Source organism: Scyliorhinus canicula, unplaced genomic scaffold, assembly GCF_902713615.1.
Source record: "Scyliorhinus canicula unplaced genomic scaffold, sScyCan1.1, whole genome shotgun sequence".
Taxonomy (NCBI): Eukaryota; Metazoa; Chordata; class Chondrichthyes; order Carcharhiniformes; family Scyliorhinidae; genus Scyliorhinus; species Scyliorhinus canicula.
In genome coordinates, this window is record NW_024055487.1 from 284,404 (window position 1) to 300,376 (window position 15,973).

General features: G+C 45.9%; 1 pseudogene; it reads left to right on the forward strand.

Annotated features, from left to right (window-relative positions):
• Positions 1-736, forward strand: part of LOC119960122 — a 29,161-nt pseudogene extending 28,425 nt beyond the window's left edge.
• The last annotated feature ends 15,237 nt before the right edge of the window (positions 737-15,973 follow it).

A 15,973-nucleotide genomic window follows, 5' to 3' on the forward strand; every position in this document is an offset into this window, starting at 1 on the left:
CTCAGCAAGGACAATAGGAGTAGAAATGTCACACCCATGGTAGAACCATGCAGAAGTAAGGATTGCATTAGGCCCCACGGGCAGATGCTGCCCTTTGTCAATGAAATACACTTCTTCCCATGAACCATTTAATTTTCCTATAACTCTGCATTTTCCTATTCCGGTCATTGACCATTGCCCGTTTATAAGTCTTTGTGGAATCAGTTCCCACCACATATATCGTGTGTGCATTGCGGAACTTTCGAGCTTGTGGCGGGAAAGATAATAACCACTCATTCCTCACTGGTTCATATTGCCATAAAAGTTAATACAGTTCAAGCAGAATTAAAATAAAAACAATACCACAAACAACTGAGCTGTTCACGTGATTAACAAATAATGGCTCTCCGAATAAAACAAATTACGTTTTTTTCATCCGCCAGATTCCAGTTCCTCGGTGTCCAAGAACCCGCCTATCCAAAACTCTGCTGCCGGTGACACAGTTACTTTAAATTGGGAATATTCAGGGTTGTGTCAGTACACAGTACACTGGTACCGTCAGTCCCCAGGACAGGCTCCGGAATTCCTGCTTCAGAGACACACTTCAGGAGGCGCGAATAAAGAAAACGCTGCCGGAGGGAGAATTTCTGCTTCTATCGACACTGCCAAGAAAACCAGCCGTTTAAAGATCTCCAAACTTCAACCGAGCGACTCTGCTGTGTACTACGCTGCACTGAGCCGGCACACAGCACAGTGATACAGAGCACGGAGAGAGCTGTACAGAAACCTGAACATGGTGAGTATCACACACACAGTGATACAGAGCACGGAGAGAGCTGTACAGAAACCTGAACATGGTGAGGATTACACACAGTGATACAGAGCACGGAGACAGCTGTACAAAAACCTGAACATGGTGAGGATTACACACAGTGATACAGAGCACGGAGAGAGCTGTACAGAAACCTGGACATGGTGAGGATTACAGACACAGTGATACAGAGCACGGACAGAGCTGTACAGAAACCTGAACATGGTGAGGATTACACACACAGTGATACAGAGCACGGGGAGAGCTGTACAGAAACCTGGACATGGTGAGGATTACACACATAGTGATACAGAGCACGGAGACAGCTGTAGAGAAACCTGACCATGGTGAGGATTACACACACAGTGATACAGAGCACGGAGAGAGCTGTACAGAAACCTGAACACGGTAAGGATTACACACACAGTGATACAGAGCACGGAGACAGCTGTACAGAAACCTGAGCATGGATCAAGAAAATGGTTTAACCACTGATTAACCTGGAGTATATGCCAATCGCGTGAATTGCTCAGTTTTTGTGGCAATGTTATCACTTTAATTGCATTTTAATTGTATTCACTGTTACAATACAATTGATACAATGCAAACCAATGGGGACTGAGGTGATGTTTTATTCCACCCAGTAAACTCTAACGATCTGAAATGCACTGTCAGAATGGGTGGTGGGAGCTGATTGAACAGTGATTTACAAACGGGTAAAGGTCAAATATGGGAAAAGGATAATAACAGGACTATGGGAAAATCATGGTCGAATAGTATTTCATTCATGAAGGAAAGGCATTCACCCGAGGTAGTGAATGTCATCCTTATTTCTGTTTGATTCTACCATGGATAGAACATAGAACAGTACAGCAACTGTACAGCACAGAACAGGCCCTTCGGCCCTCGATGTTGTGCCGAGCAATGATCATCCTACTCAAACCCACGTATCCACCCTATACCCGTAACCCAACAACCCCCCCTTCCCCCTTCCCCCCCCCCTCCCCCCTTCCCCCTTCCCCTTCCCCTTCCCCCCTTCCCCCCCCTTACCCCCTTCCCCGCCCCTTCCCCCCTCCCCCCTCCCCCCCTCTTCCCCCCCTTCCCCCCAATCACTGACTGTGGTTTAACATTTCCCAGAGTTTCTGATTGCATTTTCTCCGATTTGACCATTTTCTTCTTTCATTAATTTTTTTCTCCGTTTCTCTTTAAATTTATGTATTTACTGTTAGTTTCGATTTGTTTCTAACTTTAAACTTGCTGTTTGTGTTTCTTGTAATCGTGGGAACTTGTCCCAAAGTTTCTGAGTTGTCGGTTGGATTCAGTCTGCTCAGTTTCCGCAGTGGGTTTTACTGTTACTCACTGGGAACTGCCTCTTCCGGCTCTCTGACATTTTCACTTCTTTCCGCCCATGATTGATTCTCTCCGTGGTTGTCTGTACGCAGTATTCTCTGTGGTTTACATAGTATAGAAATTGGGGGAGAGGAATAGATCATTCGGCCCAACTAAATTGTGTCTGCGCATATACTCCAGACCAGACTGTCCTCCCCCCCCCCCCCCCCCCCACCCGATATCTAATTGACCATTTCCATCCAACTCCCTGTGTCGGTCTAGACTGTTCTCTTTCCAGTATTTCCAAATCTGCCCATAAATGTATCAATACTCTCTGCTCCAAGCTCCATGTGGCAACAGGTTCCATTTTCTCACAAACCTGTGTTTAAATCTCTTCAACTTCATATCTGCATTTGTTCGGTCACTGATATATATCAACATGGAAACATAGAAAACCGGTGCAGGAGTAGGTCATTCGGTTCTTCGAGCCTGCACCACCATTCAAATGTTCATGGCTGATAATGCAAATTCCGTTTCACACTCCCACTTTCTCTCCATTCCCCTGCTCCCTTTAGCCACAAGGGCCACGTCCAGCTCCCTCTTGAATATATCCAACGAACTGGCCCCCACGGCTTTCTGTGGTAGAGAATTCCACAAGTTGACAACTCTCTAAGAGAAGAAGTTCTGCCTCATCTCAGTGCTGAATGGCTCATTCTTTATACTTAGGCTGTGACCCCTAGTCCCAACATCGTGAACATTCGTCCCGCATCTGGCCCGTGCAGTCCCATCAGGATTGTATATGTTTCTATGAGATCCCCTCTCATTCTTCTCAACTCCAGTGAGTGCAAACCCAGCCGATCCAGTATTTCTTCATATGTCAGGCCTGCCATCCCGGAAATTAGTCTGGTGAACTTTCGCTGGACATGCTCAAAAGCAAGAATGTCCTTCCTCAAACTAAAACTACACACAATACTTAAGGTGCGGCCTCACCAAGGCTCCATATAACTGTTGAAAGCAATCCCATCTCCTATGCTCAAACCTTCTCTATCTGAAGGCCAGCATATCACAGGCTTTCCTCGTCGCCTGCTGTACCTGCATGCCAATCTCCAACGAATGTACATGTGAGGTTACCCTCCTTGGTGGCAAAGACAAAAAGGCAGATTATTCTCTGAATGATGGCAGTTTAGGAAACTGGGAAATGCAGCGAGACCTGGGTGTCCGGTGGGACAGTTGTTATTGATACTCCACGAGGGCGACATGCTGGCGCAGTGGTTAGCACTGCTACCTCACGGTGCCGAGGACCTGGGTTCGAACCGCCGGGGCCACTGCTGTATAGAGTTTGCACATTCTCCGCGTGTCTGCGTGGATCTCACCCCAACCCAAACAGGGGCGGATTTAGCTCACTCGGCTAAATCGCTAGCTTACCAAGCAGGTCAGCAGCACGATTCGATTCCCGTACCAGCCTCCCGAACAGGCGCCGGAATGTGGTCACTATGGGCTTTTCACAGTAACTTCATTGAAGCCTACTCGGGACAATAAGCGATTTTTATTTCATTTTCATTGCATGTGCAGGATAGGTGAATTGGCCATGCTAAATTACCACTTGATTTGAAAAATTTAAAATAAAGTCCACGAGACCATATGTATTTTTATATTGCATTAGATCTTGTCACCACCATGCCTCCTTCGTGGAGTATTAATAACAACGTTGCACAGTGTAGTATAAACAGTGGCCAAATCAAGTGCGATATGAGCAGTGGCATGGTGTTACAGCAGTAACTGATACTGCACCTACGATAATGAAATAAAAGAGAAAATGCTGGAAAATCTCAGCAGGTCTGACATCATCTGTAGGGAGAGAAAAGAGCTAACGTTTCGAGTCCAATGACTGCTTTGACAAAGAGTCATTCGACTCGAAACGTTAGCTCTTTTCTCTCCCTATAGATGCTGCCAGACCTGCTGAGATTTTCCAGCATTATCTCTTGTGTTTCAGATTGCAGCATCCGCAGTAATTTGCCTTCATACTACAATGAAATGATACACTAAGCCAGACAATGCCTCTGTAGTTTACGAGGTGCAATCTCAGGTAATACCACACAGCACCGTGCATCATCGAAATATAAAAACATTTTAGATAGTAGTAGGAGAAGGAGAAGTAGGAATAGATGGAGGTTCCTCCATCCAACGTGATCACAATGGGTTCTCTATCAAAACCCCAATACATTTTCCACACACTTTGACACATTTAGTGTTCTATTTCCTTCTTAAATATATTCAGTAATATTGCCTGAAAAATGTTCATTTTTAGATTTTATGGATCGTGCCTCCATTTTCACTGCACTTCTTGTTATTGCTTCTGAGTCATGTCTCGGTAATTACTTGCCCAATGTTATCGAAATTGATATTCCACCAGCCACCTATCAATTGTTTATTCACTAGAAACTTTAAACTCATACTGGAACATCTGAAGGCACTTTCAGAATGGATGGTTTCCGAGGAGAAACAAGGGGGTCTGCTGTGTGCACACGGTGCAGCATTTGCCTGCGATCGGCTCGATCTCATACGTCCTTCCATGTTTGTGATTAGTTATTTCAAGTTCTTTCCTCGCAAATATATTTCAATATTTGTGTATCAATACAGCACTAAACACCAGAACACTTACAAATACGCAAACCACGTCAACGTATCCGTCAACTAAAAGCACAATATGTCAGATATTGAAAGAGACAGATTTTTATCATAGATCAGACTTCAGCTCAGAGTTAACAAGAGGTGTTTTGATTGATGGAGGGGCACAGAATTATCTTGGGGCTGGGAGGGACCGCAAAAGTTGCAGTCAGCAGTTCACCCCAGGGAACAAATTAAAGGCATGGACTCGTCTCTTAATTTGTTTATTCACCGATCTGTAACTAAAGGGCATGTTGGAATTTAATTGCCCCTCTGGAGACTCTCACTGGTATAAATGAGGGACCCTTTGGAAGTCTTGCAGACCTAGTATGTGCACCTTGCAGAATTCAATTGGTTCCTGAAAGACGATGCATGGACCAGCGAATGGACCATTTTATGCCATTTATTACCCGGCACTCGCTATTATTGGTGTCCCAGGTAAGAGCGGAATCTCAACTGCAATATTTATTTTTCTTCTGAATCTTCTTAACTCTTCCCTTTAAGGATCGTGCTGAAAGGTTTATTGCATTACGATATATTAGAGTGCATCACTTAATTTTGTATTACAGAGCAGGACAATAAATAGTCAATAAGTTACCCTTCACACTTATAGAACAATTGTTTATTAGACTGCAGAAATATGAGTTATAATGTTTAGCATTGTACGGACGTTATATTGTTAAACAGTGCAACACATTTGCTACAAATCGTTATTGAGCTGCAGGATGGCACAGGAATGGGGAGGGACTAGTCTAATAAGCCGCATGAGGTAATGGAGGCGATTCGAACATGTACCAAACTCTGAAAAGAGTACTGCGCACAGGCTCAGTCCCCTGCGCTTTCCCAATAACCCCTTCGCCTCACCTAACCTACACATCTGCTTTAGACACTGAGGGGCAATTTAGAATAGCCAATCCAGCTAAACTGCACATTGTTGGGCTGTGAGAGGCACCCAGGGGAAACCAGACAGATACAGGGAGAAAGTTAAAAATCTCCACACAGACAGTAACCCAAGGTCATAATTGAACCCAGGGCCCTGGCACTGTGATCGAAGGCAGTACATTTGCAATGGCTGAACGGGATGTGGTATGCGTTATTCATTAGGAAAAACAGTTTTGGATCATTGAATCATAACATTTACAGTGCACAAGGAGGCCATTCGGCCCATCGAATCTGCACTGGACCTTGAAAAGAGCACCCCACCCAAGCCCACACCTCCACCGTATCCCCATAACCCAGTAACACCACCCAACCTTCCTGGACACGTAAGGGCAATTTCGCATGGCCAATCCACTTAACCTGCACATCTTTGGAATGTAGGAGGAAACCGGAGCACTTGGAGGAGACCCACGCACACACATGGAGGATGTGAAGACTCTGCACAGACAGTGACCCAAGCCGGGAATGGAACCTGAGACCCTGGAGCTGTGAAGCAACTGTGCTAACCACTATGCTACCGTACCGCCCCTTTCAGTTGAGTTCACTGGCGATGCAAATTGGGAGTATAGACATATGAAAGTGGTAAATAAGGGTTTGAGCAGCTCTTAAGCTAAGGCAGACTTTCAGACCGGCGATAAAATGGGCTGTGGAGAAATGTCGAAATATGCAGTGTCGGTGCTTATGACCGACGGGTTTGGGAATGTGGGCGTTTGGAAGTTCAGCCCACCGTCAAACAAGACTTGAATATTGTAAATGGTCTCTAACTTTAGAGGATGGCCAGCCACGGGAATCGACCCAGTGGCCAGAGAGCGGAGTTTGTTGCAGGGACTGATTGAGATATTTTATGAATTGACAAACGTTTAATCCAGCATTGGATTTGCATCAAGTAGTAATGGTTTTGGAATAATTGAAATCTGGAGGTGCGAAATGGACAGGTCAGGAGGGTTTCGGTAGCGGAATGTATCAGGGAGTCGCTGGTTTTTGGAGTCTGCTCAGTGACGCCATTCTCTTTTCTCTTTTACAGCCAACTTGATGGCGATCATCATCCTATCCCGAGGACGGTGCGGACTCTCTCGGTGTATCACCTACTACCTGGTAGCGATAGCAGTGACTGATTTCCTTGTCATGGTCACCGCTGTTATCCTCAACCGGATTGGTGGCATTTACTGTAGGTACAGCGTCCTATCGATCACCCCCGGATGCGCTGTCAGCACCGTGCTCGTTTATGCGACCCGTGATGGTTCAGTCTGGCTGACCGTGGCCTTCACCTTCGACCGTTTTGTATCCATCTGCTGTCAGAGACTGAAGACCCGATACTGCACCGAGAAAACTGCATTGCTGGTCATAGGAATGGTCATTACCTTGAGCTACGTCAAGAACATCCCTTTTTACTTCACCTACCAGCCCTTGTACGTATTGGACGAGATTTCCTGGTTCTGTGATATTAAGTCCAGCTATTACACGATCCCGTCGTGGCAAGCTTATGACTGGCTCGACCACATATTAACCCCCTTTCTTCCGTTCTTCTTTATTCTGATGCTCAACGCCCTGACTGTAAGGCACATTGTAGAGGCCAGCAGAGCCCGCAGGAGGCTCAAGGGCTCAGAGAGTGACGGAGATCCAGAGATAGCCAACCGCAAGTAGTCGATTGTCCTGCTCTTCGCCATCTCGCTCAGCTTCCTCCTCCTCTGGGTCACATATGTTGGACATTTCCTGTACGTTCGGGTTACAGCTGAGGTCTACTTCACGGGTCTGGATTTCAATGATCCACACTTCATCTTTCAAGAAACGACCAACATGCTTCAGTTACTCAGTTCCTGCAACAACACCTTCATCTATGCAGTAGCGCAGACCAAGTTCCGAAATGAGCTGAAGAAGTTTCTCATTTTTCCCTTCGCCATTATCACTGGTTGCTTTAGGTTGAACAGTGCTTCATGATCATGTTAAAGACTATTAATATATTTAGATGTCGACAGAATCTGAAATCATATTTGTTTACAAAGATGTTACAGCCACACTATTTCATGCTCCTGAACAAAATAAACTATTTGCAAGACAATTTTATACTCCAGCTTTCGGAATTAACAGGAGGTACATATGAAATAGCAGGCAAAGAGTGGTCGAACAAACCACACTGCACGTTCAATGGCAGATGTAACAATTTTTTAAAAATGCTTATATTACAGTTTTTTATATCATACATTGTACAATGGACAAGGTTATGTGATGCGATTACAATATACAAGGACTTTACACCCACCCGCACCCACTCCTTGACCACCTCTGGCCCCTGTTTTTGTTGTTTAGAGATACTTTATTCGATCAGATAACGTAAAATAGGTGAAAGTCATCTATTTACATCAATGCAGCTCTTTCCCCTTCGCCTTCTCTTCTCCCACTTTTTAGATTGGCCCCGCTCCCCCTACCCCCGCCCCCATCCTTCGTCTCTATTTTGGTGTTTCTTTGGGAGTTCTTTTCTTTGTGGCCTTGCTCTAGGCCCCCGATTATCCGTTCTGGTGTTGCTCCAGCCTCCCCTCCTCTCTCCCTAACCTCCCTCCAAATCTCGTCCCCTCCCTATTTGTTCTCTGTTGTCTCGTTCGTTCGGTCCGCCCCCCCCCCCACAAACACACACACACATGCACAAACTTACCCTCCCCGCGCTCTTTTGGCTGTTGGCTTCGTAAAGATGTTGGAACGCGTGGTGAATTGTCTCCTCGTTTTTTGGAAGCCCTCCTCCTACCCTCAAATGGCAAATTTTATTTAATCCAGGTGGAGAAATTACGACACGTCTGCCACCCAGTCTGCTGTTGTGAGTCATGCTGTTGATCTTCAGCTGAGCAGGATTCCTCGGCGGACGATTAGGGAAGCAAAGGCAAGGGGGTCGACCCCTTTCCCTATGAATAGTTCTGGCTGGTTCGATACACCGAAGACTGCCATTCACCGGGCACGCGTCCACCCTCACAACCTTGGACATTGCCTCAATGAAGGCTGTCCAAAATCCGTCAAGTCTGGGGCATGCCCACAACATGTGGGTGTGGTTGGCTGCGGCTCCCTGGTGCCGTTCACATTTGTCCTCCACCTCCTTATTGTGGTTCTTGTCAGGTGCGATCTGTGCACTACTTTCAGTTGCATGAGGTTTAGCCTTGCATAAGCGAAGTTGGCCCTGTTCAGAGCTTCGGTCCAGAGTCTCCACTCGATTTCTGGTTTAGCTGACTCGGCTAAACTGTGGGTTCACCGCGCCAGGATCCCAGGTTCCATTCCTCGCTGGGTCACTCTCTGTGCGGAGTCTGCACATCCTCCCCGTGTGTGCGTGGGTTTCCACCGGGTGCTCCGGTTTCCTCCCACAGACCAAAGACGTGCAGTGTAGGTGGATTGGGCAAGCTAAATTACCCTTAGTGACCACAAAGGTTAGAAGGTTTATTGGGTTACGGGGATAGGCTGGAAGTGAGGGCTTAAGTGGGTTGCTGCAGTCTCGATGGCCGACTGGCCTCCTTCTGCAATGTATGTTCTATGTCCAGACCAGGTTAAAGTCCAACTGCTTTGTTTCAAACACTTGCTTTTGGAGAGCAGCTCCTTGGAGCAGTGCTCCGAAGGCTAGTGTTTGAAATAAACCTGTTGGACTTTAACCTGGTGTTGTAAGACTTCTTACTGTGCTCACCCCAGTCCAACACCGGCTTCTCCATATCGATGTTCCAGTGTTTGTTCCCGTTGGCAGCTGCAGCCTCTCTGTCAGTTCCGCTAAGATCGCTCGCCTGTCCTCTGTGTAGAAGTCCCCAACGGTCCCTGAGGAGATGGAAACAAGGCAGATCCCATGGATGCTCAGTTATTTTAGGCAGATGGTATCAGAGGGTTTTGAGCAGGCAGAGCATCCCGGAATTATGTCCAGTAAGTTCGTACGTTCATGGAGATGGTAGCAGAGTGAATGTGTCGATAGTTCAGTTGGCTGGCTGGCTGGTCGTGAAGCACACAGCGTGAGTTCAATTCCTGTGATTCATGCCCTCTCAACCTTGTCCCTCTGCTGAAGTGCATAGAACATAGAACATTACAGCGCAGTACAGGCCCTTCGGCCCACGATGTTGCGCCGTCCTGTGAAACCCCTCCAAAGTCCCTCTACACTATTCTGTTATCGTCCATATGTGTAGTGCAAATCTAAAGAGCTGGTCATCGACTTCAGGAAGCAAAGTACTGTAGACACCCCTGTCAGCGTCAACGGGGCCGAGGTGGAGATGGTTAGCAGTTTCAAATTCCTAGGGGTGCACATCACCAAAAATCTATCCTGGTCCACTCACGTCGACGCTATCACCAAGAAAGCACAACAGCACCTATACTTCCTCAGGAAACTAAGGGAATTCGGCATGTCCACATTAATCCTTACCAACTTTTACAGATGCACTATAGAAAGCATCCTATCGGGCTGCATCACAGCCTGGTATGGCAACTGCTCGGCCCAGGACCGCAAGGAACTTCAGAGAGTCGTGAATACCGCCCAGTCCATCACACGAACCTGCCTCCCATCCATGGACTCCATCTACACCTCCCGCCGCCGGGGGAAAGCGGGCAGCATAATCAAGGATCCCTCCCACCCGGCTTACTCACTTTTCCAACTTCTTCCATCGGGCAGGAGATACAGAAGTCTGAGAACACGCACGAACAGGCTCAAAAACAGCTTCTTCCCCACTGTCACCAGACTCCTAAATGACCCTCTTATTGACTGACCTCATTAACACTACACCCTGTATGCTTCAACCGATGCCAATGCTTATGTAGTTACATTGTATATCTTGTGTTGCCCTATTATGTATTCTCATGTATTTTCTAGAATTTTGTTTAATTCCCTTTTCTTCCATGTACTGAATGATCTGCTGAGCTGCTTGCAGCAAAATACTTTTCACTGTATCTCGGTAAACGTGACAATAAACAAATCCAGTCCAATCCAAACTCTCAGCTAAAATCACCATGAATCAGCTCTCTCGCAAAACGAAAGAGCAGCCATGGCCCTCGGGAACTTTTGTTACCTTTGATCGGAGGGAATTGAGCATCAAGAGAGGCACCCTGGAGTGAGTGCAGGGGGATGGTGTCAGAGGGAATGTAGCCGGGAGAGAAGATCCCTGGGGTGATATTCAGTGAGTTCAGGGGATGGTATCAAAGTGAATGGAGCAGGGAGAGAGGATCCCTGGTGTGATGATCAGCGAGTTCAGCGGGATGGTATCAGAGGGAATGGAGCAGGGAGAGAGGATCCCTGGTGTGATGATCAGCGAGTTCAGCGGGATGGTATCAGAGGGAATGGAGCAGGGAGAGAGGATTCCTGGTATGATGATCAGCGAGTTCAGCGGGATGGTATCAGAGGGAATGGAACAGGGAGAGAGGATCCCTGGAGTGATGGTCAGAGAGTTCAGGGGGATGATATCGGAGGGAATGGAGCAGGGAGAGAGGATCCCTGGGGTGATGTTCAGTGAGTTCAGGGGGATGATAGCAGAGTGAATGGAGCAGGGCGAGAGGATCCCTGGTGTGATGTTCAGTGAGTTCAGGAGGATGGTATCAGAGAGAATGGAGCAGGGAGAGAGGATCCCTGGTGTGATGATCAGTGAGTTCAGGAGGATGGTATCAGAGGGAATGGAGCCGGGAGAGAGGATCCCTGGTGTGATGATCAGTGAGTTCAGGAGGATGGTATCAGAGGGAATGGAGCAGGGAGAGAGGGTCCCTGGGGTGATGATCATTGAGTTCAGGAGGATGGTATCAGAGGGAATGGAGCCGGGAGAGAGGATCCCTGGTGTGATGATCAGTGAGTTCAGGGGGATGGTATCAGAAGGAATGGAGCCGGGAGAGAGGATCCCTGGGGTGATGTTCAGTGAGTTCAGGGCAATGGTATCAGAGGGAATGGAGCAGGGAGAGAGGATACCTGGGGTGATGCTCAGTGAGTTCAGGGCAATGGTATCAGAGGGAATGATCAGGGAGAGAGGATCCCTGGGTGATGTTCAGTGAGTTCAGGATGATGGTATCACAGTGAATGGAGCAAGGAGAGAGGATATCTCGGGTCATGCTCAGTGAGTTCAGGGGGATGATAGCAGAGTGAATGGAGCCGGGAGAGAGGATCCCTGGGGTGTTCAGTGAGTTCAGCGGGATGATATCAGAGGGACTGAAGCCGGGAAAGTGGATCCCTGGGGTGATGTCCAGTGAGTTCAGCGGGATGATAGCAGAGTGAATGGAGCAGGGCGAGAGGCAGGAGAATGGGGATGAGAAAACATCAGCTATGATTGAATGGCGGAGCAGACTTGCTGGGCCGAGTGGCCGAATTCTGCTCCTATGTCTTGTTGTTTTATGGTGTTATACCTGGGGTGATGTTCAGTGTGTTCAGCGGGATAGTATCAGGCAGAATGGCGCAGGGAGATGCCTGGCTGATACTCAATGAGTTCAGGGCGATGGTATCAGAGGGAATGGAGGTTATTATCGATCAATGCATCCTCGAAAATGGAGACAGTGTCAGTTTTAAATGGGCCAAAATGTAAAGTTTGAAGCAGTCAGTGATTTTGTTTGAACCAGAAAGTGCAGTTTGCGCATGTGCCAGGACAGGGCGATAAAGTGTCTATTTGTATGTTTCAAAGGGAATTTCGAGTTGATTCTCTCTATTGGATCGGCCATATTCTCTGGCCGTTTCTGCTCTCTAGTGTATCTTTTCGGCCCCAAACTCAAGTAATATTTGGAAATTCGTACTCGATTTTATGTTGTGTGCGATATACTTTCTAGCCTTTACGGCTCTCCCAAGGGTTTACGCCCTCTGTTCTGTCTGCCTTATATACATAGCCTGCCTTGGGATTATTTATTCGGTCAACATGGAGAATGTTAACCCGTGCTGCAGCGACCCTGGAAGTGTTTAATGAGACAGTGTGAAGGAAACGTTTCTTCTCCATTCACTGGCTTGATTCGGTGTCTGAAGAAGCAGAGCCCCCTCTCTTCAGAATTACCTGACATGTGACTGTGACTGACCAGAGTACGACTGAAATCACCTCGATTCTCCTCGCTCTGCAATGATTCTGTCTCCGGGGTACACGCAGGTGATGCAGTGATTCTTTCACAACAGGGGAAATATTTGTCTGGGAAAGCGAAACACTGCAATAAGGGGAATGGGCCGTCGTCAGGGGACTTTGGAGAAAGGAGTTCAGAAAAGTCACATTTGGTTCATTTTTCATTCAGGATTTATTGAAAAATTTGGAGAAAGTTTAACAGAAATGTTAATTTTCAAGTTAACAAAGAGCAAGATTACGATTGAGCGTGACATTGAGAAGAGAACACATCAGCTCTGAGCTGCCAAATGAATGTACAACAGACACCAGAAAGAGGGAACAGGAGCTCAAAATATAGGGAAGGCAATAATTGAGAATAAGGAATTAAAAACGTTACTTATTTTCAAATGGAAATCAAACTACAGGACAATTATAATCGAAAATTGCAATACGTCCATATTATTTCGTATTTTTCAAACAGAAAAATATTATAAAGTCACCAGAGGGCATTTCATGATTTCGTAACAGAGATCTTGATAAACAGCTGAATAAAATGTACGACATCCATATCAATAAATACGACATCCAAAATTCAGCCGATCACTTGATCTGTAAAAACAGAAAAAACAATGAAGCAGATGTTTGTGATCTGGGACATTAATATTTTATATATGAAAAGTTCAGTGAGTTGTCAAACTGCTTCGATCAGCTAAAGTGTGAGTGGATCGAATGCTCTCACCTTCACTAGGGTGACTGCAGCGCTGTAGGACATGCTCAGGAAGAACAGGGTGATGAATGTGGAAGCGGTTGTCAAGATGTTACCATTATCATCCTCATAGTCTTCAGTCCGGATGCTGTCTATAGAATCGAAGGGGATATAGCCGAAAATTGTTAAATTGCACTTTCATTCAGGGTATCTTTCAGAATTATATATAAATATTATCCTTTATCTTTCTGAAGTAATTTTAGTAATTTACTTTTCATTGTACATTGTTAAATTCGCGATACTCAGAAACCGATCTCTGCATCAATCTCCACAGCCGTTCGTCCTTTACGTTGCTCAAACAGTCCGTGTCACAAAACACAGCCGCTTTTGTTCAATTTCAGTTTGTTTTAGAACAATTTGGTATAATTGGAGATTATTATGATTGATACTGAGGGACGTTCATTCAGCTTCTTATTTCGACACTGTGAATGTTGCCGCTAAGAACCCGGACGTCAGTTCCCATCTTATTTGTTTATTTGCGATGGAAACATTTGTTATGTCGTTTACTGCAGCCAATTTCTCAGTCAGAACATTGTTTCAGTGCGTCGTGGGATCATTATGGAATGGGGATATGTTTTGATTGGTATGCCCATTCAAACAGTTACATTAGAAATAAACTGTCATCTTGTTGTTTCTTTTTGTGCTTAAGTAACTCGTGATTTGCCTTTATCTGTTTGTCTCTCGCAATGTGTGTTTGAACATTAATGTGAGTGTTGATGTGCAATGTGTTTTCATCTGTGATTGCCTGTATATTTTGTGATTCTATCAATGTGTATGTACGAATGAGTTATTTTTGTCTTAAAACCTTTGTTTATTTACGAATAGTTGTGTTAATGCGTGCTTATGTGTTCATGCCTGCTAATATATGTAGTAATATGTTTATTTGTGCGCCATCTATCTATCAATGTGTGTATGCACATGCGTGTGCATGTGTGTCTCCGTGAGTGCATTCATGTGTATATTAACGTGTTGATAGATTTATATGCCTATGTTTGTAAATGTGTTTATGTCCCCTTGTATGCTACTATGCATTTTAGTGTTCTTGAACATAGAACATAGAGTCCCTCCAATGCAGAAAGAGGCCATTTGGTCCTTTGAGTCTGTACCGACCCTCAGAAAGGGCACTCTACACTCTGTGTTTGTGCGTCCATATAGGCCATTAATGTGCGTGTTCATGTGTTTATACATTTGTGTTAATGTGTATGACAGTGGACGTCATTGTGTCTGCACGAATGTATCAGACAGCGTGTGCTAATGTATATTTTCATGGTTACATCTGTGTTTCGGTCCTTTTGTGATTCTGCTTCTCTTGCAAATAATATATTTGCTTTTGCGTCTGTTCGTACGCATGTGTGAATCTGCATGATGGTTATTACTGTGTGAGCGAGCGTGTGTTTGTCTGTGTGCGTGTGTGTATTTTATGCGGGTCTGCATGTGCTCGCATACGACAAACGCACTGTGTTAGCATATGAGGCAGCATGGTAGCACAGTGGTTCTCAGCACCAGGGTCCCAGGTTTGATTCCCGGCTTGGGTCACTGTCTGTGCGGAGTCTGCACGTGCTCCCCATGTCTGCGTGAGTTTCCTCCGGGTGCTCCAGTTACCTCCCACATGTCTCGAAAGACGTGCTGTTCGGTGAATTGGACATTCTGAATTCTCTCTGTCTCCGCGAGCAGGCGCCGGAATGTGGCAACTAGGGGATTTTTACAGTAACTTCATTGCAGTGTTATTGTAAGCCTACTTGTGACAAGAAAGATTATTTTTTTAAAACAGTAAATGGGGCATTACACGTTTGAAAAATTGTGTTGTTTGAAGGTATATTTACACCATGGTTTGTCTGATGCAAGGTTACAACCTATGACCAGTAAGTAAGAAACGACTTGCATTGTTGAAAGCTGAGTCCTTACATTAAAGACTCACTCCCTTCCGAATTCTCCGCTCGGGGAATGGGAGGGGAGAAATATTGAAACATTGAAAACAGGTGCATGAGGCGGCCACTCAGCCCTTCGATCCTGCACCACCATTCAATATGATCATGGCTGATGATGCAAATTCAGTATCCCACACCCGCTTTCTCGCCATTATCCTTGCATGTTAGCACAGTGGTTAGCACTGTTGCTTGCAGGTTCGATTCCCGCCTTGGGCCACTGTCTGTGAGAAGTCTGCACGTTTTCCCCGTGTGTGCATGGGTTTCCTCCGGGGGCCCCAGTTTGCTCCCGCAAGTCCCGAAAGACGTGCTTGTTAGTTAATTTGGACATTCTGAATTCTCCCTCTGTGTACCCAAACAGGCGCCGGAATGTAGCGACTAGGGGCTTTTCACATCAACTTCACTGCAGTGTTAATGTAAGCCTACTTGTGACAATAAATATCATTATTATCCCTTTAGTCGCAAGGGCCACGTCCAGCTCCCTCTTGAATATATCCAAGGAACTGGCCCCAACAGCTTTCTGTGGTAGAGAATTCCACAAGTTCAGAACTTTCTG